Source organism: Rutidosis leptorrhynchoides, chromosome 10 (assembly GCF_046630445.1).
Source record: "Rutidosis leptorrhynchoides isolate AG116_Rl617_1_P2 chromosome 10, CSIRO_AGI_Rlap_v1, whole genome shotgun sequence".
NCBI classification, from domain to species: domain Eukaryota; kingdom Viridiplantae; phylum Streptophyta; class Magnoliopsida; order Asterales; family Asteraceae; genus Rutidosis; species Rutidosis leptorrhynchoides.
The window spans coordinates 238,809,433-238,837,270 of NC_092342.1; the positions used below are offsets into that span (position 1 = coordinate 238,809,433).

At 33.3% G+C, this 27,838-nt stretch overlaps 1 non-coding gene across 1 annotated transcript; it reads left to right on the forward strand.

Annotated features, from left to right (window-relative positions):
* The first annotated feature begins 13,109 nt into the window (after positions 1 to 13,109).
* Positions 13,110 to 13,216, forward strand: LOC139873691 (small nucleolar RNA R71). The gene has a single exon (XR_011767418.1). It is a non-coding gene; the product is annotated as a small nucleolar RNA R71 (small nucleolar RNA).
* Positions 13,217 to 27,838: the final 14,622 nt, after the last annotated feature.

Below are 27,838 nucleotides of genomic sequence, written 5' to 3' on the forward strand. Positions count from 1 at the left end.
AATGATGATCATGTTAATGCTAGTACATCAAAAATAATAAAGGTGATGAGGAATATTATAACCATGATGATGGAAAGTGGAGCAATAAAAAAAAAAAAAAACTTTCGGTACCCACTCATTCTCATCTCCACTAGCGTACAACTTTGAACTCATATTTATTTTATATAGAAATCTAACTAATATTTCTTTAGCAACCATCTCATACTCTGTGAAGCCATTAAAATCGCCACCATTGTAGCTACTAGGAGCTTATCTTCTGTTAAAAATATATCACGCAAGAGATTAATGATGATGACGAGGGAAGAAGATGAGGATTAGTGAAGGGTGGGGAAATAACACAGAATAACACGGGATATACATATATGGTTATGATATATTTCAGAAAAGCGAAATAGTTCAAATGGTTTAAGGGTGGTCGTGTTAACGAGAGGTCCTGGGATCGAACCAAGGCAGCTACAAAACATTTATTTATTTTTATGTGATGGGCCGAGAGTTTTGTATTCAGTTGGGCTTAGGAAATTACTTTGGGCCGTGAACTGGGGTTTGGTTATTGGGCCGAGACTTAATAGATGAGATTATGATCCATTAATCAAATTTGGTAGTATTTTGGTGTAAGAAATGGAAAACAGAAAATACGTATTAAATATATATAAAATAGGAATAATAATAGAGAAACAAAGACAGATGGATGTTTAGGAATGTTGATGGGTAAGCGAGAGATCGCGTGTTCAAGCCTCGTTCGTGGCGTTTATTTTTTTTAAAAGGCTTGTAAAGGTATAAACATTTATTTCTATTATTATTATTATTATTATTATTATTATTATTATTATTATTATTATTATTATTATTATTATTATTATTATTATTATTATTATTATTATTATTATTATTATTATTATTATTATCTACTTATTATTAATATTATTATTGTATAAAACATGATGATTATATTAATGGATATAATTATAATTATAATTATAATGATATGAAGTATAAGATTCAAGTATTCTGAAATAACTAAGATTAAGACAATATATAGGTATAGTTATGAAAATAATTAAGCTATGATTGAATGAATTATCATTTTTATTAAAAATAATGTTTTTATTAAAAACTATCATTATTATTATTATCATCATTTTTACTACTAGAATCATTATTATTATTACAACTATTTTATTATTAAAAGAATCATTTTAGAAAGATTATCAATTTTATTAAAGTATCATCTTTATTAAATTTATAATTTTAAAAATTAACATTCTTATTATTTCTATTATTACTACCATTAATATTATTATCCTTAATCTAGTATTATTACAATTATTAATTTAACAAATAAATGATCTTTACACAAAAATATATTTAACTATATTAACATATCAAATACATATAACCTAACTCTATTTTTATATTTTTTTATAAGTAAGATATATAAAATGAATATATATTTAAGTTATTAAAGGAACACATAACTCATAAATAACATATATATCACTAATAATAATATATAAAATTTGCTCGATTACGATTATATATATTAATGTATATATACAAATGATATAGGTTCGTGAATCCGAGGCAAACCCTGCATTGTTCAATTGTTCAATATAGTCATATGTATTTTTACTACAAAACACATTAGGTGAGTTTCATTTGCCCTTTTTACTCTTTACATTTTTGGGCTGAGAATACATGCAAATTCTTTAATAACTGTTTTACAATATTTATATGTGTGAGTTTCATTTACTCCCTTTTTAAATGTTTTTGCAATATATATTTTTGGGACTGAGAATACATACGCTGCTTTTATAAATGTTTTACGAAATAGACACAAGTAATCAAAATTACATTCTATGGTTGAATTACCGAAATCGAATATGCCCCTTTTTATTAAAGTATGGTAATCTAAGAATTAGGGAACAGACACCCTAATTGACGCGAATCCTAAAGATAGATCTATCGGGCCCAACAAGCCTCATCCAAAGTACCGGATGCTTTAGTACTTCGAAATTTATATCATGTCCGAAGGAGGATCCCGGAATGATGGGGATATTCTTATATGCATATTGTGAATGTCGGTTACCAGGTGTTCAATCCATATGAATGATATTTTTGTCTCTATGCATGGGACGTATATTTATGAAAACTGGAAATCTTGTGGTCTATTAAAATGATGGAAATGATTATTTATGTTAAACTAATGAACTCACCAACCTTTTGGTTGACACTTGAAAGCATGTTTATTCTTAGGTATGAAAGAAATCTTCCGCTGTGCATTTGCTCATTTTAGAGATATTACTTGGAGTCATTCATGACATATTTCAAAAGACGTTGCATTCGAGTCATTGAGTTCATCAAGATTATTATCGAGTCATTCATAGTTGGATATATTAGGAAATGGTATGCATGTCATCAACTTTCAATGAAATGAAAGATTGTCTTTTCAAAAACGAATGCAATGTTTGTAAAATGTATTCTATAGAGGTCAAGTACCTCGCGATGTAATCAACCATTGTGAATCGTTTATAATCGATGTGGACTTTGTCCGGATGGATTAGGACGGGTTTTTACAAATAAAACCCTTTTTTTAAGCAACTCTTGGGTTTGATTTAACAACTCTTGCATTTCCGTTGGTGCTAAACGATAAGGAGTTTTAGCAATGGGGGTAGCCCCCGGAATCAACTCAATGTGAAATTCAACTTGTCGTTCTGCTGGAACACTCGGTAACTCATCCGGAAAAACGTCTTCAAACTCATTTACCACCAGAATTTCACGAATGAGTGGTGGCTCATCACGAGTATCAACAACATGGGCAAGAAAAGTCATGCCACCACTAACAAGGAAACGACGTACCCGTGCAAAAGTGCATATCGGCACAAGTCTTCTTCGCTTATCGTCGTGAATAATCAACTCTCCCCCACTTGGGGTCTTTACCCGAATAAACTTATCATGGCATGTAATATCGGCTCTATTATGATCGAGCCAATTCATACCAACAACGATATCGAAATCGCCCAAAGTCATCGGAATGAGATCGATTTTAAAATTTTCGACTCCAAACACAACATTACAATTTTTACACACATCAACCACTAGCATCGTCTTGCCATCCGCTATTTCAACTTCTACCGGACGACTTAACTTAACTAGCAGTTTATTTAACTTAGGCACAAATCTTGGAGATACAAATGACAAATTTGCACCGCTATCAAATAGAATTCTTGCCGGATTAGAGTTAACCATAAAAGTACTTGAGAAAAATTTGTTGGATTGCTTGGCTTCATCATTCGTCATCAAATAGTTGCGACCCCTAGCCGTACCCGCCGCCTTCTCTAGACGCTTAACATTATCGTTTCGCAAATCGGGACACTCCGGCTTATTATGCCCTTCTTTACCGCAATTAAAACAAGTGAGCTTGTTTCCGGAAGATGGTTTCGGACAATCACGAGCCATATGACCCGCTTGCCCACAATTGTAGCACGTAAACGAAAAACCACCAGAAGCGCCCTTCTTCACGCTATTGACACTTTCAGAACCCTTCTTGTTTTTATTCTTCTTGTTTGAAAAGTTAGAATGACTAGAACCTTCAAACTTTCTTTTAGAAAAAGTGAAATCACTTCTCCTTGGAACTTCCAGCTCAAAACCCAGAGCCAATTCAAATAACTCTTCAAAAGACTTAGCCGCTCCTCGGCTAATCTTACCCTTATACTCATCATTCATGGTACTGTAGAAATCTTTCATTAGCTTGTGATCGTCACCAACATATTCCGGACAAAAATGAGTCTTTGCCAAGAAGGTAGACTTGAGAGTAACCAAGTCCATTGAACCTTGTTGCAAATTGTGCAACTCGTCCCGGATTCTATCAAGATCAGAAGAAGTTCGGTATTCTTTGAAAAATTCCTTCTTAAACTCTTCCCACGTCAAACTCATACATTGCTCCTCACCATATAAGTTGATTTTATCATCCCACCACAACTTAGCTTCTTCCCGCAACATACTAGAACCATACCTCGCCTTCTTATCGGGAGGACATTCCGAGGTACGGAAAGCTCCGTCGATATCGGAAATCCAACATGTGCTTTTCAATAGATCTCGTACCCCATTAAACATCGAGGGTTGAGCATCCTTGAAATTTTTGTAATGGAAGTCCCGCCTTCCATTCCCACCGTTACCATCACCCCCTTCACCACGAGGATGAATGTTTCTAGCTTCCAATGCCTCCTCGATCGCAGCATTCATTCGCTCATTTATCATTTCGATTACTTGCCCATCAACCGACTCTTAGAAAACCTTCCAAACATCATCAAGAAAATACTTTTTTAGCCTTTTAAAGATGGCCTCAACCTTGGTCATGAGTTCAACGTCCTCGCTCGTACTTCCGTCATTGGTGTCGTGTCCATTTCTCATCTTCATTCTATAAAACGAAGTAAATTAAACAACGAAACGAAAGGACCTAACCCATATGTATATACATATACACCACACTACCCCATCTTGCTCAACAATCGTCGTACATCGCTTGTTTGACACGATTTGAACCCGTAATAATGATAGCTAATCATTGTTACGCGATCACGTTGCATTAATTCGCTAGTACAACGTCTATCTCGCTTGATGATTGCTAAGACAACACAAAATAGTTAGTGCAAGGTTAATTCACATAAACCTAAGCACTAATCAACTCCCGATCCGACCCGTCTCCTACAAGTCCCGCATAAAGCGCATACACAAATAAGTCTAAGTCTATGCACCTATCTCAAGTCACCTAAATCCCTTAGACCTTGCTCTGATACCACTTGAAACAACCCAACTCGTATTTCATACGATAATTTTTTTTTAATACACATTTACGTGCCAATTAAATATGTAGGCCATTCCACAAGTTCCATTTAAAACGTACCACAATTCAAATGTTTACAAGGCACGAAGGCCATTAATTAAGTTTAATACAAGTTCGACCCACAACAAATGATAGTTTATAATCCAAACGACACTTCGAGCGTGGTTTGGGACTAAACTATCCAAAACGTTAGGCCAACTTCCAAAAGCTCCAATGAAACATCATCAAAGGACACCTAGTGCCCAAGAACCCCTTTTCCCCTATCCGCACCTGCATCTAAAAGGATAAACAACGAGAGGGTAAGCTAAAGCTTAGTGAATGCAATAATTATACACATACATATATAATATACCTACTTGCAAACACTCATCACACATACCGAATACATGCTAGCAACACAATTTGCTTATCATCAATACGAGGCTACCAACCTCCAATACCACAAACTAGCATAACAATCGCATAATTATATATGTAACTCGAACAATATAATAAGCTTTCGCTTACAACACAATAACCATGGTTAACCAATCGTACAAGGGAATGACGCCCGCGAAAGGCCATCGGAGTTCACAACATCCATTAGTGTACTTAGCACCTCGTATCACTAACCCCCGGGTGGCATCTTAACACCTCGATACTTCACCCTCGGGTGGCGTCTTAACACCTCGACACTTCACCCTTTATTATGGAGTGGCGTCTTAACACCTCGACACTTCACTCCTAGGTTGAATCTTAACACCTCGATGCTTCACCTCGAGTGGCATCTTAACACCTCGATGCTTCACTCGTCACGTGAAACGTGGTGTCTTAGCACCTCGACACTTCACATCTCACGCTACAACAAATAGATACATTATATACCTACACATATAATTATTCCACTCACCTTAACGATTCGGTGATGATTTAATGCTTCCGTAAGCTTTAAAGCAAAGTACCTAATATAATAAGTACTTCAATCAACACAATATCTAGTTGGACTAAATACCAGCAATTCACTTATGTGCATTTAATGACTTAATGCATTAAATGCCCCATTTTCACCAAAACCGCCCTTAAGGGTCAAGACTCAACTTCAATCACTAAAGCTAGTGAATTAAATTCTACTAACACAAACTTGGGTATTTCATACCCACTTCACCCAGTTAGGTCAACTAGTACTCATTTGACCCATTTTAAATACTCAGACTCACAATCGAGTCAAACTTACCCATTAACACTTCTTTCATAAATTTAAAGGTGTATTAATGATTAACAACACCATTTAACACTTACAACCCCAAATCATAAGACCAAACCCTAGATTATGGCTATTTAGGGTTTCCTTTTATCACCTAACCTAAATCCACCCATATTACCCCCAAATGGGTCTTACAAGTTCCAAATGAACCAAACCCTAGCATAAACTAATTAAAATTCAAAACATAGAGTTAGGACTTACCAACACTATCCTCTTGTAGCTATGAACAAGGAGAACAACTTTAATTCTTGCTTCAAGGTTTGATTCACAAATCTCCACTCTCAAATCTCACTTGAAATCAAATGGGTTTTTAAGTTTTGAGAGTAAATGGAGAAAGAAAAGGGAAATGAAAATGAACAAAATGGATGAGTGGTGGATGATTAGTGCTCCAATCAGATCTAGACATAAAATGATGATTTTGCCCTTGAACCACTTATTTTAAAAACAAAATTCGGAACCAGTTCACCCAGTGGGTCGAGGCGAGGCCCCAATTGTCGCGGCGCGGCGTTTAACGTATTTTACGAGCTTTCTTAAATCTTTCCTGACTCAGATTCTAGTTATTGGTCACGGCGCGGCCTTCTTCTCCGCGGCACGACATATAAAGGAAAACTCGACGCTTCTTAACAGGCCTCCTGACTTTGTTTCGAGTTAAATGTCGCGGTGCGACAAAGGCTTCCGCGGCGCGGCAATGGCCTTCAACTGAGCCATTCGACAACTTTACACAACTTAACGATTTATCCGACTTGTACACTTCGTTCACGCTTCCTATGCACGTCTAAACCTCATCTTTAGTCTCACAAGCCTTAACATGAACAAAGACTCATGCTGATGTGGTAGCGTGGGGGTACGTGATAGTACTATATTTTACTACGAAATACGTTACAAATTACATAAGTTTTAATTATTTATTTACAAATGGGATATACCTAAACCTTGCTACAACACTATAGGCAGTGTACCTAATCGTAGAGTAGTATAGTTTTTAGTAAGTCCGGTTCGTTCCACAGGGAGCTAGTGATTACGTACTATATTTTTATAAAACTATATTTATATAAATATATATATATATATATATATATATATATATATATATATATATATATATATATATATATATATATATATATATATATATATATATATATATATATATATATATATATATATATATATATATATATATATATATATATATATAAGTAGTAATATTATTATAAAAGGGGGGTTTTTACCGTTTAATGACCGGTTTGTCGATTTTATATTTTTAAGCGTAAAGATAAATGACAATAATTAAAGTGCGTAAAATAAATAAATGACGATAAATAAAATAACAATAAATAAAATTGCGATAGAATATGAAATAAAAGGATTATGCTTATTTAAACTTCCGTAATCATGATGTTTGACGTTTTGATTTTAATTAATTGTTACTCGGGTTAATTGTCCTTTGTCATGGTTTATTTGATACCTATCTGGTTTTTATCCATAATAGTCCATCGGTCATAAATATAAAGTGCGAGTGTCCTCGTCAAATTACCCTTATACCCGAAGTCAAATATTCCAACTAATTAAGGATTTAAACTGTGACGCAGTTATCACTTCTGTCAACAATTACACCAGTTATCACTGTATGTAATCTACCCCTGTTTTGATTAGATATGAATATTAATTTACCCACTTGATCAGTTTGAATAATCAATTACCCAACCCGAATAATTAATTAAATGATTATAATAGATTCCATATGAACGTCACTAAATAGGACAACCATAATCATTATTAATTATTAGGATAATTAATTTGAAGATAGGTTCGACAGACTCCAATGAGTTGTCACTCAATTAGACAATACCCCCCATCTATTAATAGTCAATAGTCCAATTTCCACAAGTGTCGGTCTTTTGCCCAAACCTTAATTATGGTACAAAATCCAATAACCCCGTCTTAATATTTAGTCAAACATCACGATTACTTCGGCTTAAATAAGCATAATAATAACTTAGTTACGAGACATTAATTTAAAAAGGAAGAACATAACTTACAGTGATTATTAATCGCGTAGCGTTACACGGACAGAGTTCCTACTTTAAAACCCGTAAAACATTTCTTACAATAACCCAATTATTATTAATCTTAAATTAAACTTAATATTATAAATATAAATATAAATTACATAAGAAAGAAAGAAGATTGGAAAAAGGTGTATCTAAATCATCGATTTAGATGGCCTTTTATAGGCAAATGATAAATTGAAATTTTCACTTATGACCCCTGAACTATGCTCAATTAATAACTTTTTATTATTTAATATTATTCTTATTATGAATTATTTAAATATTATATTATATTCTTGTGCATAGTTGACTCATAATGTTTACACCGTTGCGTCGAGCGTTGAGAGTTGACTCATGTCCTGGTTCCGGATTTTCGAACGTCCTTTCGTACAATTTTATATCGTGTACTTTGTGTTTTGTAACTTGTACTCTTGTCATTTTTAGACGTTCTTCATCAATAATTTGAACCTTTTTGATTGTATCTTGTACTTCCGAGCTTTTTGGACCTTTGTGTCTTCAATTCATCATTTTCGCCTTTTGTCTTCGCACTTATTTAATATAAACGAATATTACTTGAAAATAGAACAATTGCAACTAAAATCTTGTCTTTCTTGAGGGATAATGCTATGAAATATATGTTCCTTTTTAGCCTTATCAATATCCCCACACTTGAGCGTTGCTTGTCCTCAAGCAATACAGTCTTGAAATAAGATAATACAAATCACACGAATCACTTCTTTATTCTTCACACTTTGTACATCAGTGATTTTGATAGAGCGGTATAAACAATGATAGTAACGATAGAACCATGGTTAAAGGTGGGTGTGTCATCCACAGTTGCCTTGGGTTTAGGTCAACGACACTTGCAATCAAATAGCCGATTTACTTTCGGTTTCCAAAGCAAAGTGCACATTTGAAAGGCGGTTTACAGTCCCACATGACTATAAAAATGTAGATCCTTTAGGAAATTGGATCTTTATGAAAACATTTGATCTTTTGAAAATTCAATCTAGATTTTACCTTAGATAAGTTTTCTGATTTGACCCACCATTCGTTGTTGCAAAATATATTTGTGGATCAATATTTTGGCTAAAAACTTTTAGGTTCGTGTAATCCACTGTTATCCCTGTATCGGAAAGCACACATCCAATTTACTTGTTCCGTATATTACCTTTCGGTAAACTACCGTCCGGTTGTAAGGGAAAGCGATGAACAAGAAACTGTTAAGGCAATGTCCCGTGACATGCAGATGATTATGGTCTTATTAACGTGTCGGATGCTAGTACTATCCTTGGTAGGAGCAATAGTAAAGATCATCCTATATTTTTTCGGTCTGGCACAAGGTCCTGTCTTCGACCAAGCTATGCAACCACCGTTCTTACGGTTGACACCCGATTTGGTTCAGGTGACCTAATGAATTCCAAGTGAATTCCTAGGATTTTACGTTCAATGGTAATGAACGCATTAAAAATGGGTTTTCAGAAAACAAATCGGTTTGCAATTTTGATCAAAATATTTTCTCGTTCAAGCTCGAGTTTAGATATCATTGAATTCCATGAGTTTGAATTCTCAATCTTTAAGGTCAATCTCTAGGATTGAGTAATATCAGTCTTAAAAGCTGATTTTTAATCTTTAAGGAGATTATCCTTTCTGGGGATCTGATTCATTAGTCTTATCAAGCTAATTTGCACGGTGCCCCCCCATTGTACAAGATAAATCCTTCTCATGGTTAGGATAAATCTGACCACATGGCGACCCTGTTTGATGCTGAGGTCCGTGGATTTCCTGCTGATTTTAGAGATGACTTTTCTAGATTTTTCGTCAACCTACAGCTGGTCTAGACGACAACTTCATGACCTAAATCAAGAAGCGCGTTTCTTTTTCGGAAGACTTTACTTCCTTTTAATGATGGAATTGATTCATCGTGTAGATCCATCTTTCTTTCAAATGTATTACAGTAAACCGGGTAAAACTGATTAGTATCGTCCAAAGCAAAAGTACCTGCAATAATCTTGTACAAAAATATGTGATATATGTTTTAAATTGAATAACTTGGTACATTCTTCCCACACTTAGTTTCTTTCTTTGCCTTTTTATTTTCTTCTATTTCATTTTAAATGAATTCAAGCGTTTTAGGGTGTTTCTCAATTTATGTCCTTTTATTTTCTTCGGTATTATCACCTAGTTTTCATCGTTCATAAATATATATAAACATGATTTTGATTTCATTTAGTTGAAAATTTTTCAAATTTTCGCAAAATTTGGCAAATAAACCAAGTGTAAACCCGAGAGAATTTATAACCCTTCCCCACACTTAAGATCATGCAATACCCTCATTTGCATGAAATCAGACTATAATTATAAATTCATGAGGGTGATTAGTGTAGAAAAGTGATTAAAAATACCGAGTTTGCAAACATGTTGTTGTCATATCACATTTGATATTTTGCGTCTTGTCGTCAAAATTAGTAGCTTTTGCTGAACTTAATGCTAGTCTTTGAAAGTGCGCTGTTTTACCCTGTTTTGTACATAACATAAAATACAAACATATATATACATATTTTTAAAGTTTGATATATTATCCCACGTTTAAAAATTTATAAAATATAATATATATATATATATATATATATATATATATATATATATATATATTTTTTTTTTTTTTGCATACTTTAGATCAATAAAATTAAAAAAATAATCATAACAAAATTTATCGCCCCGTCCTTGGGTAAAGCAATTTCGGTTCAACGACCTAGTCTTCAACTTACGACGAATTTTAGAAATCAATTTTTTAAACTTAATGAAATAAAGTAAATTTTGTTTTTAAAATCACACAAAACTTAAATTTAAAAGGCATATTAATTAAAACCTAAAAAATAAAAATTCAGAATGGTGGGAGAAAACTAGTTCTTTAGTGTCTGCTAGCGGAAAAGACCAATCGGATTCCATTCTCGGAACTACACGAGAACAGAACAATTAACTCTAGACAACATTTTCTTTTTAGAACATTTAAATCTGCCCACACTTAGGTAGCTGTGGTGTCGAAATTGTGATTAACTTCATCGTCAATTTCTCTTGGTCCATAATCAACTTGCATATCCGTGACTTTTTCTTTAAGCCATTGGTCGGATTCATGTGTAATATCCACAATTTCAACTAGTTTCTCCTTTTCTTTAGGTGATAGATTGGATACTAACCGGTTACATAACTTAAAGTTCCCCTTGGTTCTAGCATCGCGAATCCGTTTAATAAGTTTCTTCATTGAACTATTAATAACGGGGTCATTTAATTTCGTATCAACAACGGGGTTCTTTGTTATTAGGTCATCATTAGGTGTTACTTCATTTCCCCACACTTAGGCGTTTTATTATTATTAAGCACTACCGTTGGAGTTGGTAAAAAAACATGGTTGTTACCAATCGTTTTTGCTGGTTCAATGGTTTTGGTTGGTGGAGATTTAGACTTTCGAATCATAAAGGTGATCGATTTGTTACCACTACTAAGTGTCATTCTTCCATTTCCTACATCAAATAATGCCCCGGTGGACGCAAAGAATGGTCGACCTAAAATTAGAGGAACGTTTGGGTCCTCTTCTATGTCAATGACAATAAATTCGACTAGAAAGGTTAAATTACCTACTTGAACGGGTAGGTTGTCAGCAATTCCAACTGGGTGCTTAATGGTTTGATCAAAGAGTCGAACACTCATATCCGTTGGACTTAACTTACCTACACCTAATCTCTTATATAAGGAAAGAGGCATAACACTCACACTTGCACCTAAATCTGCCAGTGCATCATACATGACACAATCACTAAGTAGACAAGGAACAATAAATTCACCCGGATCACCTACCCTAGGTGGAGGTTTTGGTGGAACTGTATTCACCGGGTTTACTTCTACGGCTTTTGTTTCTTGTACTTTCTTATTCTTTTTCTTCTTCTTCTTTCCAGAAGTATCACAATCTTTATTACTTATTACTTGCTCATACTCAACTCCTTTTCTTGGAAATGGGATGGGTGGTTTGTATGGTGTCACCACTGGCTTTACATACTCGGGTGGTGGTGGTGGTGTAACTTCTTCATTGTTACTCACATCTAAAACCTTCCCATCTTCTGGAGCTGGTTTTTCAGAATTTGTTGACACCATATTAACATTCTCTTTTTGAGGATTTACTTCAGTATTACTCGGTAGCTTTCCTTGTTCCCTCTCACTCATCATGCTAGCAAGAGTACCTACGTGTTTTTCTAGATTCAAAATGGAAGCTTGTTGAGTTCTTAATGACTGATCAAACCTCTCATTTGTTTGGGTTTGAGTTTCAATAAATTGTGTTTGAGATTCAACTAGCTTGAATACCACGTCTTCCATATTTGACTTTTTCTCTTCGGTTTGTTGTTGTGGTTTATATAAGCCAGGTCTTTGTTGATTGAAAGTGTTATTTTGAGTTGGTTGGTTATTCGGACCTTGTTGGTTATACCAGTTATTTTCGGGTCCTTTTGGATTGTAAAGAATGTTTTGATTTCGATTGAAGTTTAGCTTTGGCGGTTGATAATTATTCTGATAATTATTTTCCGGCCTTTGGTTCAAATAGGAAACATTCTCTCGTTGTTCCATCGTTGGTTCAATGTGACAATCTTTCAATAAGTGTGGTCCACCGCATTGCTCACAACTGATTCGTATTGCGTGAATATCTTTATTCATCTTTTCCATTCGTCTTTCGAAAGCATCTATTTTTGCGGAAACGGAATCAAAGTCATGGCTAGAATCGGCTCTAGCCGCTTTAGATGATCGAAAGATATCTTTTTCTTGATGCCACTCATGAGAGTGGGAAGCAGTGTTATCAATAATTTTGTAAGCTTCAGTTGCGGTTTTCTTCATAATGGAACCACCAGCTGTTATGTCGATGTCTTTTCTTGTAGCAACGTTGACACCTTGGTAGAATATTTGTACTATTTGATAAGTGTCTAAACCGTGTTGAGGACATCCTCTCAACATCCTTCCGAATCTTGTCCACGCCTCATATAATGTTTCATTTGGCTTTTGTGTGAACGTAACAATTTCTCCTTGAAGTCTCACGGCTTTAGATGCCGGAAAGAATCTTTGAAGAAATTTTTCAACTAAGACATCCCATGTGTCAATCGCCCCTTCAGGTAACGATTCTAACCAATCTTTGGCTTCTCCCTTTAAAGTCCAGGGAAACAACATGAGATATATCTGTTCATCCTCCACTTCTCGGATTTTGAATAGTGTACAGATCCTATTAAAGGTACGAAGATGTTCGTTGGGATCTTCTTTTGGCGTACCACTATATTGGCACTGATTAGTTACCATATGTAGAATTTGTCCTTTGATTTCATAATCTGGAGCATTAACTTCTGGCTTAATAATGGCGTGACCTTGGCCCGTGCGTTTAGCTCTCATTCGATCTTCCATACTTAGAGGTTCCGTTACTTCCATAATTGAATTCGTTGAATCGGTATCACTAGATGATTCTGATTTAATGGTTCGTTCCTCAACAATCTCTGTTTGAATGATTGGTGGCTCCGGAGGAAAGTTTAGTGGTTCAGGATCTACGAACCGTTCCTGAATATTCTCTGGATTCTCAATTGTGAGGTTGGGTTCAAAAAATGGATTATCGGAAATTTGAACTGAAGTACTTGGTCGACTGGATGACGATTCTAAAGAAAAATCAACGGCGGTTATATTTGCTAAATGTCTTGATCTAGTTACAGGTGGTGAACGTACAAAAGGTGGTGAACGTCTTGCTCGGTGCATTCACTGAATATCCTATTAGTTTTTAAAAGGAAAGAAAAATTATAATAAGTTATCCAATCAATAGACTTTTCTGATTTTGCCCACGTTTCGAATAGCCAAAAGATGCAGCAGAGGGGCAGGATTCGTTTGGTCTCAATATAATTGAGTACTGTTTGGCTCCAATAACCCGGTCCACGTATAAATCCAACTATTACTACGAACCAGAAAATTTTGATGTCTATCAATTTAACCACTTAAAATAAATTTTCGTAATTTTAAGAAATTTAGAGAAGAAGTAGAAAAAATTCTAAGTCCTAAAAACTAGAATGGCGAGAAATAAGAAAGAAATAGATTGCGCGTCGAAAAATGTCGAAAAATAAAAGGTCGAAAAATAGGCGTCGAAAAATAAAAATAAGAAAGTAGCGCGAAAAACGGCGTCGCAAAATTCTAAAGCACCTAAAACTTAGTTTAAGGAATAAGCACTTAAGGGATTTTACGGCAAAGCCTAAAAATTCTAGAAGTAAAAATAACTATGGCAAAACTAAACTTAATACTAAAAGTTGCGACTATAGTCTAAAAATCTAAAGGTAATAAAACTAAAAAAAACATTTTTTTTTATAGACAAAATCTTAAAAAAATATATTTTTTTTTAATAATTTTTTTTTTACGTTTTTTTTTTTTTACGTTTTTTTTTTTTACGTTTTTTTTTTTTAAAAACGATTTTTTTTACAAATTAATAATTTTTTTTATAATTATTATTTTTTTTCAAAACTTTTTTTTAATTCATTTACTATTCATGAATAGTAAATGAAAAGAAATTAATTAATTTACTATTTACATGAAAGCGACATGATAGAAATTATTAATTACAAGTTACATAATATACCCCTGAAGTATTTAATAAATACGACTTTTTAAAACTTTACGTATCAAATTTTGATTCTAAAATATTATTATATTATTATATTCTATTTCAATATTATTATATTATTATATTCTATTTCAATATTATTATATTATTATATTTTATTTCAATATTATTATAATTAAAAATATAGCGTTTTAGCGCTCCCCGGCAGCGGCGCCAAAAACTTGATGTGGTAGCGTGGGGGTACGTGATAGTACTATATTTTACTACGAAATACGTTACAAATTACATAAGTTTTAATTATTTATTTACAAATGGGATATACCTAAACCTTGCTACAACACTATAGGCAGTGTACCTAATCGTAGAGTAGTATAGTTTTTAGTAAGTCCGGTTCGTTCCACAGGGAGCTAGTGATTACGTACTATATTTTTATAAAACTATATTTATATAAATATATATATATATATATATATATATATATATATATATATATATATATAAGTAGTAATATTATTATAAAAGGGGGGGGGTTTTTACCGTTTAATGACCGGTTTGTCGATTTTATATTTTTAAGCGTAAAGATAAATGACAATAATTAAAGTGCGTAAAATAAATAAATGACGATAAATAAAATAACAATAAATAAAATTGCGATAGAATATGAAATAAAAGGATTATGCTTATTTAAACTTCCGTAATCATGATGTTTGACGTTTTGATTTTAATTAATTGTTACTCGGGTTAATTGTCCTTTGTCATGGTTTATTTGATACCTATCTGGTTTTTATCCATAATAGTCCATCGGTCATAAATATAAAGTGCGAGTGTCCTCGTCAAATTACCCTTATACCCGAAGTCAAATATTCCAACTAATTAAGGATTTAAACTGTGACGCAGTTATCACTTCTGTCAACAATTACACCAGTTATCACTGTATGTAATCTACCCCTGTTTTGATTAGATATGAATATTAATTTACCCACTTGATCAGTTTGAATAATCAATTACCCAACCCGAATAATTAATTAAATGATTATAATAGATTTCATATGAACGTCACTAAATAGGACAACCATAATCATTATTAATTATTAGGATAATTAATTTGAAGATAGGTTCGACAGACTCCAATGAGTTGTCACTCAATTAGACAATACCCCCCATCTATTAATAGTCAATAGTCCAATTTCCACAAGTGTCGGTCTTTTGCCCAAACCTTAATTATGGTACAAAATCCAATAACCCCGTCTTAATATTTAGTCAAACATCACGATTACTTCGGCTTAAATAAGCATAATAATAACTTAGTTACGAGACATTAATTTAAAAAGGAAGAACATAACTTACAGTGATTATTAATCGCGTAGCGTTACACGGACAGAGTTCCTACTTTAAAACCCGTAAAACATTTCTTACAATAACCCAATTATTATTAATCTTAAATTAAACTTAATATTATAAATATAAATATAAATTACATAAGAAAGAAAGAAGATTGGAAAAAGGTGTATCTAAATCATCGATTTAGATGGCCTTTTATAGGCAAATGATAAATTGAAATTTTCACTTATGACCCCTGAACTATGCTCAATTAACAACTTTTTATTATTTAATATTATTCTTATTATGAATTATTTAAATATTATATTATATTCTTGTGCATAGTTGACTCATAATTTTTACACCGTTGCGTCGAGCGTTGAGAGTTGACTCATGTCCTGGTTCCGGATTTTCGAACGTCCTTTCGTACAATTTTATATCGTGTACTTTGCGTTTTGTAACTTGTACTCTTGTCATTTTTAGACGTTCTTCATCAATAATTTGAACCTTTTTGATTGTATCTTGTACTTCCGAGCTTTTTGGACCTTTGTGTCTTCAATTCGTCGTTTTCGCCTTTTGTCTTCGCACTTATTTAATATAAACGAATATTACTTGAAAATAGAACAATTGCAACTAAAATATTGTCTTTCTTGAGGGATAATGCTATGAAATATATGTTCCTTTTTAGCCTTATCACATGCATATAACTATACATGCATATATTCTAAACACACATATATAATTACACAATTTCAAACACTTAGGTCTTTTAATCATAAAAATGCACAAGTTATAAGCGTACTAGAAATTAAGTTTGTACCTTTAAATGTGTACGGGAAAAACGGGATGTTACAATAAACATGCTTAAAAAGTCAACACTAGGTTGAGTGAGTTCATAGGTTTGTCATAAATAATGATTTCAGTAATAGTGTTAAACCACAAGATTTTTGTTCATAAGCTTGGTCTCGCAGGGACCAATTAGTAGATCTCGCAGATCCAAAAGTTATTCATAAGCTTGGTCTCACATGGACCAATTAGTAGATGACGTAGATCCAAAAGTTATTCATAAGCTTGGTCTCGCAGGGACCAATTAGTAGATCACGTAGATCCAAAAGTTGTTCATAAGCTTGGTCTCGCAGGGACCAATTAGTAGATCACGCAGATCCAAAAGTTATTCATAAGCTTGGTCTCACATGGACCAATTAGTAGATCACGTAGATCCAAAAGTTGTTCATAAGCTTGGTCTCACAGGGACCAATTAGTAGCTCTCGTAGATCCAAAAGTTATTTATAAAGTTGGTCTCGCAGGGACCAAAAATTAGATCACGCAGATCCAAAAGTTATTCATAAGCTTGGTCTCACATGGACCAATTAGTAGATCACGTAGATCCAAAAGTTGTTCATAGTTTGCCTCAAAGACAAGTTGTGTTTATACTTGTCGGTTTGGGACTTAGTCGGACATAGCCCGGTATAGCATAGTTTAAAGTTGGTACTTGTGTCTAGCGTGTAAAACAATTATAACAGTTGCGCATGTATTCTCAGCCCAAAAATATATGAAAAGGGAGCTATGAAGACTCACGATACGATACGATAGTTTGTAGTAAATATGTGTATGATGGCACTGAACAAGTGCAGAGTTGTCCTCGAATTCACGAACCTATATCAAGTATATATATTAACACATATACTCGTAATCGAATAAGTTTATATATATTGTTTCACTTGTCATATATTTCTGTATATATATTTGTATATATATTCTATATATATAAGTATTTGTTTGATAAAATGATCTTTAATACTGATAATGTATAAAGTGTTGTATTGTTTTGTAATAACAATAATAATGATAATGATACTGGTAATTAAATGTTAATAATAATAATGATATAGTTTTAATGATAGTAAAATGATAATTTTACTAAAAATGATAATAATACTAGTAATACAATAATAATAATACTAATAATGATAATATTAGTAATAATAATCTTTTTAGTAATAAAAATAATAATAATAATAATCATAATTGTAATTATAAAAATGGTAACTAATACTTACTAGTAATAATAATAATAATAATGACTTTAATACTTAGTGATAATAATAATAATAATAATAATAATAATAATAATAATAATAATAATAATAATAATAATAATAATAATAATACTAATAATAATAATAATGACTTTAATACTTAGTGATAATAATGATAATAATTAATAATCATAATAATAATAATAATAAATATTAAGGAACTACCTTAGGAGCTTTCCTAAAAAAATGCCCAAGATGGGAATCGAACCCGCGACCTCTCACTCACCCGCTAACACCACACACCACTCTGCTGTTGCTACTTTTCTGATTTAATATAGGATTTAATTCTATATATATTATAAATCGTGTTGATCTTCTTCTTCTTTATATTCTAAACGAACAGAGATCAAACCAAACCTTCCATATGTTACTTAATTAGTTTTAGGACTAAAAAAATATATAATCGATCTATATCAAATATTTGAATTAATTGAAAATGAAATAACAGAAAATAAATAAATCAAACCTGCTCTATTGAATAAAAAAATAAAAATTATGAACTCACTACTTGATTTTGAAATTAAGGTCGTTATAGACCAAGATCATAACATGAAATACGTTGTAAATTACTTTTAGAAACATTCTCATTCATCAATTGGATCTAAAACATCAAAACAAACTCGGATTTTGTTAAAAACAGTCGTTTGACTTTTTTTAAAATTAAACTTTGACTTACGAATTCGGATTCGATAGTTGAAATTGGAATGTGAAACTTTACAGAAAGCTCAACTAGAGTAATCCTAACAACATGGCATTTAAGGATTTTGAAATTCAATTTGGTTTCGAATATTTTGAAAAATAACCTAAGAACAGAGATATATGAAAAGAAAAAGAAGAAAAAAAAATTGAATTTCTGTAAGTAACTGAATGAATTGATTGTGGTACTTATAATGGACCTATTGATAATGATATGATCGATAAATTACAAGATCAAAACCAGTAGCGAATAAAAAATGGATCACGATTAATCATAGAAGGTAGTCACGAAGAAAAAATAATAATAAAAAGGCAGATAATAAAAAAATGGAATCAGATATCATGATGGATAAAAAAATATAAGCTGAATCACGAGTATATTTTTAAAATCAAAAGCAGATTACGTTATCTATAAAAAAAATTAAAAAGGCAGATCATAATTTATAAAATTTTTAAAAAGGAATATATACCTAATTTACCTAATTTATATTAATATTTAATATTAATAAAGTAATAATCCTTTTAATAATAATAGAATTATTATTAATAATAATTATATTAATAATATTCATATTAATACCAAAATAATAATAATAAAAATGATAATTTATCATTTTAAATAATGATAATGATAATAATTAATATCAAGTATAATAATGATAATAATAATAATAATAATAATAATAATAATAATATTATTATTATTATTATTATAAATGGTAAATAATGATAATAATATTGATATGACAATATTAATAATAATGATAATTTTAATTATAATTAGTAGTAATGATAATAATCATTATAAAGTGTTAATGATAATATTATTAGTAATAAAAGTAATAATAATGATAATAATAATAATAATATTGATAATAATAATATTTTTAATATAATAAGATTAGTAATGATAATAATCTTAATAATAATAATAATAATAATAATAATAATAATAATAATAATAATAATAATAATAATAATAATAATAATAATAATAATAATAATATTGTTTTTAATCATAATAACAATACTGATAATGATAATTGCAAATTATAATAATTAATGATAATAATAAATTGTCTTCGTTTTATAGTAATAAGGATAATGATAAGTATCCATAATAATATTAATAATAGTAATAATAATTAATAATAATAATAATAATAATATTAATAATGAGTTGTATTAATAATGATGATTGTAAATGATATAAAATAATAAATGATAATATTGTTTAAAACAATATTAATACTAATACGTAATTATTTTCAAATACTTGTTAGTGAATCGTTGGAATTACATAATAGTTAGGTTTAAATTTTGTCGGAAATTTCTGGGTTGTTATAAAACCCTTCAGTCCTTTTCAAAAAAATCCACCATTTATTTAGGGAGTTTATCAAGGTATACAAACCCAACTACTATCAACAATGTGTTACAAGCATTTGGCAAAATAATTGGTGTATCTCGAAAACAAGATCGTTCTTTACCTTCGTTAGGTTTGAAAACATATCACTGGCGAGTAATGTCGTCTTAAAGATGAACGGTGTACGTATCAACGGTAGTGTAATGACCCAGGTTTTTCCAAATTTTATTAATAATATTTATTATTAATACTTGCGCTTTAATGAATGTATTTTTATACATTTACTTGTTACCGTGCTTGACTTTACATGTCCCGACTCGTCTTTGTGACACACATGCTTTACACGAATAATATTTTGAATATTATTTACGTTCATGGTTAATTATTATTAATCATTTTTAATTAACTAATGCAAGTAGTTAATTACTTGGGCTTTTATTTAATTTGTGGATTACTTGGACTTGGACTCGTGTTAATGGACTTGGAAGCCCACCCTACTTCTCTTAATGGATTAATTAGGAGCCTATTTTGTTACTAGTGACTCAGTAAGACAAAACTAGATTAGTTAGTCATATGTAAAGACTTGTTACATGTATACTTACACCACTTCCCCACACCATTTAACTTTAATACCATTCTAAGCATACACCATCTCCCCATGTATGAAAGTTAGCTTTTGAACCTTCCTCTTTGGCCCTAAAACTGTCGACTTTCAAAGCAAAGGGAGGGAGTTCAATTTTTTTTATTTTTTACTTATTAACTTGTATTACTTCCTCATTTCTTCACACACACATACTTACACTTTCTCTCAACTTTCTCTCATCTTTTTTCTCTCAAATATTGTAAGTAACAAAACTTTTTATTCTTCTTTTTGTTGTTCTAAAACCGAATACATCATCATCATTTTAATTACTTGCTTTGTTACTTGTTTCTTGTTTATGTTAAAGATCAAGTTTTCTAACTTGTATCTTCATGTAATCTTGGTTACTTCCATCTTTTCTTTGATGAAGAACCAAGAACAATAATCTAAACTTTCTAGTTTATGGTTCTACACTTAAATGTTTTAAAGATTTAAAGTTCATAAGTTTCATTATCATACTTGTGTTCATGTTTGTAAACTTAAGGTTTACTTTCTTAAAGATCAAAGCCTTGGCTTGAATCTTTCTAAGTATGAACAACCATGAACTTATTACTTGTAGATTTAATTTATTTCTTCTCTTGTACATGTTTCTAATTCGCGATTCTTGTTTTGGTTGGTCAAGTATTACTAGTTAATCTTGATCTCATTTTTCTTGAACTAAAGTTAACTTTGTAAGTTCAAGAACATGGAATTATAACTTTCTAGTTATAACTTCATATACTTATGTTGGATCTAAGTTTATATAACTTATGGTCTTCTAATTTTTATTGTAAATAAGAGCTTACAAGCTTACATACATTTTTCAAGTTGAAAATCTAAGTTTCATAACTTATGGTTTCATTAAAGTGTAGATCCAAGTTTTGTAACTTAGGATCTAACTTAAGAACACTAGATCTAGACTTTCTAGTCTAGGATCTTTAAGATCTAACCGAGATCTAAGTTCTACAACTTAAGATCTTGTTTATTTAGTTTACTTTCAAGTTTGTAGCTTAATATTACTAGTAGAACTCATGTATGTGTCGGATCTAAGATCTTGATGTAACTTTGGTTCATCAAACTACATACAACTCTTAAGTGAGTTGTGCTACATATCTTAGACTTAAACTAGTGTTATGATGGTCAAACCTTGGTTAAGATGACGCAAACCCATCAACGAGTTGTACACTTGAAGCTATACGCATCAAGGATGAGAACCGTGATGAGCATCAAGCACCAAGAACCCACCGGAACACCTTTAACTACTGTTTCTGGAACTGATCAAACTACCTGGGCTATTGGAAAGTTGATTTTCAGTTATTTCTGTTCTAGTAGATGATTTTCCGTTTAGACCTCGTCTTAATCCGAGTTACGGTTTAGGATCTATGGCCTCCCGAAAGTCACTACACCCTATTAACGTTGTGCTAAAATTTCTGACCTACTAGCACTTAAACCTTTACCACAGTCAAACGAAGATGAGTTTGGTTCTGGAAATTGGTCAGCCTCTAGGGGACTCATATACGGAGCCATGGCCACTAGTCTCACCCCATTTCAGTTTGTATAGAGGTCGTGGCGACTGAATGAAGTCAGCCTTTATTCCAAACCCTAGTCTTGACTTAAAACTTACTTTACACTTTTTGTTTAATGATGAATGATGATGGTACTTATGTGACACCGCTATTTTTTTTTTTTTATACGTGGCGGAAGTATAATATTAATTAATTACGATATCAACATTTGTACAAACCGATGTCACGTGTCATTAAAACAATTTACATATTAATAGGAAGAGACGTAAATACATTCTGTTTTCAAAGGTACACGGTTCATATTCTAAATGACCACATCAGAGTTAACCCTGTCAAACATAACATCATCATGCCCGTCTTCTCCCAAAAGCACTATCTACAAAAGCTAACAACCTGCAGGGAGGAGATGGAGGGGAATTAGCACGAAGCTAAGTGAGTACGACTAACTACAGGCCATAGTATACATAAGTGTTATACTAATCATGTCACTTAGTCTAACACAAAAACATCACCCAAGTGCCGTCTACAGAGACTCTGGCGGCTCGGCCAAACCATTAACCACCAGCTGATCGGACTGGGGCTTACCAGAAGTTCCTCCACCACCGTATGTATATACATAATCCACACGCGACGGACGCGTCATTCACATATATATACACCACGGCTGTCTAGGCCACCACATGAGGAACCCAACCCGCAGGTTGATCTCTCCTACCGAGGCCACCACACAATAGGGACGCACTGGGCTCCAGCAGACAAGCATCAACCAACATGCAGTCATCACAATGTACCAACTATCCACAACAATAAGTATATCTAACAAGCATGGCAGTCATAATATAACATGCTACTATATACTATATACTCCAGTTAGTCCCACTCACCGATTACCAGCAAACGAGAAGGTGTTCAGCTATCTAATCACTGAACCTTCTCTTTCTCCTTTTCTCCTGAGAAAACATATACACAAGTTAGTTTCTGTCCGTTAACACCAAATAACACAATATAAAAATTTTTGTCAGAAAAACTGTCCGCTAAAATTTTTCTCCTTAACACTAATGCACTTTCAAAATTTACATCAAAATCATCAAAATACAAACGGGCAGCATAACGGCTAAAACTCAACACTTTGGTAAAATATTCTGCCCTGGATACTCAGTCGGTCGACTGACACTGACAGTCGGTCGACTGTCTACACAATCGGTCGACTGACCCTCTCAGTCGGTCGTCTCACTTGGTATATCATCAATCGGCCGAAGGTAAATCTCAGTCGATCGGTTGTCATCGTCAATCGGTCGGTTCACCCTCGGTCGGTCGACTGTCGACCGACAGTCAGCCGACTGTGTTCATCTTCTTCAGAAGCTGAACACAAGTTACGGACTTCAAGCTAAAATCGCCAAAACTCGATCTAGAGCTCATTTTCGACACCAAAACTTACCACAACTCAATCACTACATGTTATAGACTATAAACCCACAAAGTTTGGACTATAACAACATCAAATTCATGGGTTTTGACACAAAATCAAGCTTTTTACAAAACTTACACAAAACTATGAATTTAACCACGAATTGAACACAAAAACACATGTTTCTTACCTTGTTAGAATCAGTAGACAACAAAGAACACGATTCCAATAACAATTTGAGCTCAAGAACTAGTTTTAGCAATTAGGGTTTCAAAGGGGAAGAATTTAGGTACGGGGTAATATTTGGGAAGGGTCTGGAAAGTGCAAGAAATGCACTGCATAAGGCATCAAAAGTGGGTTAAAATCCCACACTGTGTGGCACACGGGTATTTATCAGTTATCTGATATCTTTCGTACATCATTTGGCAACCCAAACGAAGTCCAAATTAAATAAACAAACCTGTTCTGTGACCCTTGTCACAAACTGGTCCTAACCACATTATTATTTAATAATAAATATTAAATAAAAATAAAAGCACATAGTAACACAATACTAACTTAAGGGCACATTAGTAATCTTACATCTAGGCCCGAATGAGGATGTTACAAATCTACCCCCTTAAGAAGATTCCGACCTCGGAATCTGGTCAAGGTCAAACAACTGGGGATAGCGCGCCCTCATTAACTCATCGGTTTCCCAGGTCAAGTTGGAACCTAAACTATGTCGCCATTCCACTAACACCATTGGAATCTGTTTCTTTCTTAACTTGGTGACTTTCTTTTCCACTATACGAATTGGCTCTTTTACTAACTTCTTAGTCAAATCAACTTTCAAGCCTTTCAATGGAAGAATCTGACTTTCATCGTCTACTTTACACTTTCTTAAATAACACACATTGAACGTGTTGTGAATTCCTGCTAACTCTGAAGGAAGATCTAAGACTACCGTTTGATCGTTCAAAATCTCTATGATCGGAAATGGCCCAATATACCTCGGAGCTAGTTTACCACGTTTGCCAAATCTGATCACCCCTTTCCACGGTGATACCTTCAAGTATACACGATCACCTACATTAAATGTCACCGGACGTCTGCGCGGATCAGCATACATCTTTTGTCGATCTCTAGCTGCCTTTAATTTCTCACGTGCAATTTCAACTTTTTCTGCAGTTATCTGAACAATCTCGGGACCTGCAAATTGTTTCTCGCCTGCTTCTAACCAACACGTAGGAGTTCTGCATTTTCGACCATATAACATTTCATACGGTGGCATTCTGATACTCGAATGATATGAATTGTTGTAAGCAAACTCTACCAATGGAAGATGTGAATCCCAAGAACCACCATATTCTAAGACACATGCTCTTAACATATCTTCTAATGTCTGAATTGTCCGTTCACTCTGACCGTCTGTCTGTGGATGATATGCTGTACTCAAATTTACACGTGTACCCAAATTTTGTTGTAAACTATTCCAGAAGTTCGATACAAACCTAGTATCTCTGTCGGAAACTATAGACAACGGTACACCATGTCGACTAACGATCTCTTTCAAGTACAATTCTGCCAAATCACTCAACGAGGCTGTTTCACGAGTAGCTAAAAAGTGAGCACTCTTTGTTAAACGATCCACAATCACCCAGATCATGTCGTGTCCTTTCTGGGTTCGGGGTAACTTGGTTACAAAATCCATCGTTATATGATCCCATTTCCACTGAGGAATTTCTAACTGTCTTAGAGATCCATACAGTTTCTGATGTTCTGCCTTAACTTGCGCACAAATATGACATTTTTCGACAAAATTTGCAACATCTGTCTTCATTGTCGGCCACCAATACAATATTTTCAAGTCTCTATACATCTTTGTACTACCTGGATGCACTGATAATCTCGATTTATGCGCTTCAGTAAGGATTAAATCCCTCAAATCTCCAAGCATAGGCACCCAAATTCGATCTTTATAGGTTTTTAATCCTCTAGAATCATTGCATAGGTCAAATTTTCTTTTAGTCATTTGTTCAGTCTTTAGGTTTTCGTCATTCAAAGCTACTAACTGAACGGTTTTCAATCGATCAATCAAGTCTGAAACTATTTCAATTCTCATAAATCTAACATTTTCGATGGTTTTCTTGCGACTCAGAGCATCTGCGACCACATTTGCTTTACCCGGATGGTACTTAATCTCACAATCATAGTCTTTAATCAATTCTAAACATCGACGTTGACGCATATTTAATTCTTTCTGCGAAAAGATATATTGAAGACTCTTATGATCTGTATAAATTTCACAATGTGTACCATACAAATAATGTCTCCAAAGCTTCAAAGCAAACACAACTGCAGTTAACTCTAAATCGTGAGTAGGGTAATTTCGTTCATGATTCTTCAACTGTCGTGAAGCATACGCTATAAATTTATTTCTCTGCATCAAAACACAACCCAGACCTGCACATGACGCATCGCAGTAGACCACAAAATCTTCTGTTCCCTCTGGTAAAGCTAAAACCGGCGCTTGACATAACAACTGTTTGAGAGTTTGAAAAGCCTTTTCTTGTTCATCAGTCCATCGAAAGGCTACATCTTTTCTAGTTAACTTATTCAGTGAACCTGCTATTTTAGAGAAGCCTTTGATAAATCGGCGGTAATAACCTGCTAAACCCAGAAAACTCTTAATTTCTGTCGTCTTTTTCGGTGAGTTCCAATTCATTACGGCCTCTATCTTAGACTGATCTACTTTAATACCCTGTTCACAAATCACATGACCCAAAAACTGTACTTCCCGCAACCAAAATTCACATTTGGAGAACTTAGCGTACAATTGTTCCTGTTTCAAAAGTTCTAACATCAACCTCAGATGCGTAGCATGATCTTTCTCGGTTTTCGAATATATCAAGATATCATCTATGAAGACAATCAAAAACTTGTCAAGATACTGACGACACACCCTGTTCATTAAATCCATAAAAACTGCTGGCGCATTTGTTAACCCGAATGGCATAACTAAAAATTCATAATGACCATATCTAGTTCTAAACGCTGTTTTCGGTATATCACTCTCTGCAACACGTACCTGGTGATACCCTGAACGTAAATCAATCTTTGAAAAGTAGGAAGCACCCTGTAACTGATCAAATAAGTCATCTATTCTTGGTAACGGATACTTATTCTTGATTGTTCTCTTTTTTAAATCACGATAATCTATACACATACGAAGCGACCCATCTTTCTTTTTCACAAACAACACAGGAGCACCCCACGGTGAAGAACTCGGTCGGATAAACCACTTATCTAACAATTCCTGAATCTGAGACATCATTTCTCGGATTTCTGATGGAGCTAATCTGTAAGGAGCTTTTGCAACTGGTGTAGCACCTGGAACCAAATCGATTTTATACTTTACTTCACGTACTGGAGGTAACCCTGGTAAATCATCTGGAAATACTTCTGGAAATTCTGACACAACGGGAATATAGGTCACCTGTTTCTTTTCTTTCGTAACATCAATCACATATGCTAAGAACGTATCACACCCTTTCGATATCTCCTTCTGAGCTTTCATTAGGGAAACCATAGGGAAGTTAAATCCACTGCGCTCTCCCCTAGCTATCACTCGGGATCCGTCGGCCAAACGGAAAGAAATCATCTTCTTATCACACTTAATATTAGCTCTATTAGCTTTTAACCAATTCATGCCTATGACTACATCAAAGCTAGGTATAGGCATCAACAAACAGGTTAAAGGGAAGGAATGGCTGTCAATTTCGATGGTAATTCCAGACACAGATGATGTGCATGGAACCATTTTACCATCAGCTACTTCTATTCCCAAAGGCTCATCTAACATCCTAACAGACGACTTCAACTTATCACAGAAGCCTAAGGACATAAAAGATCGATTCGCTCCAGAATCAAATAACACACGAGCTGGCAAGGAATTAACCAAGAACATACCGGTAATGACGTCATCGGTAGTGGTTGCAGTGTCTACCGTCATCTGAAATGCCCTTGCCTCTGCTGTTGAAGGATTCTTTCTCTTCTG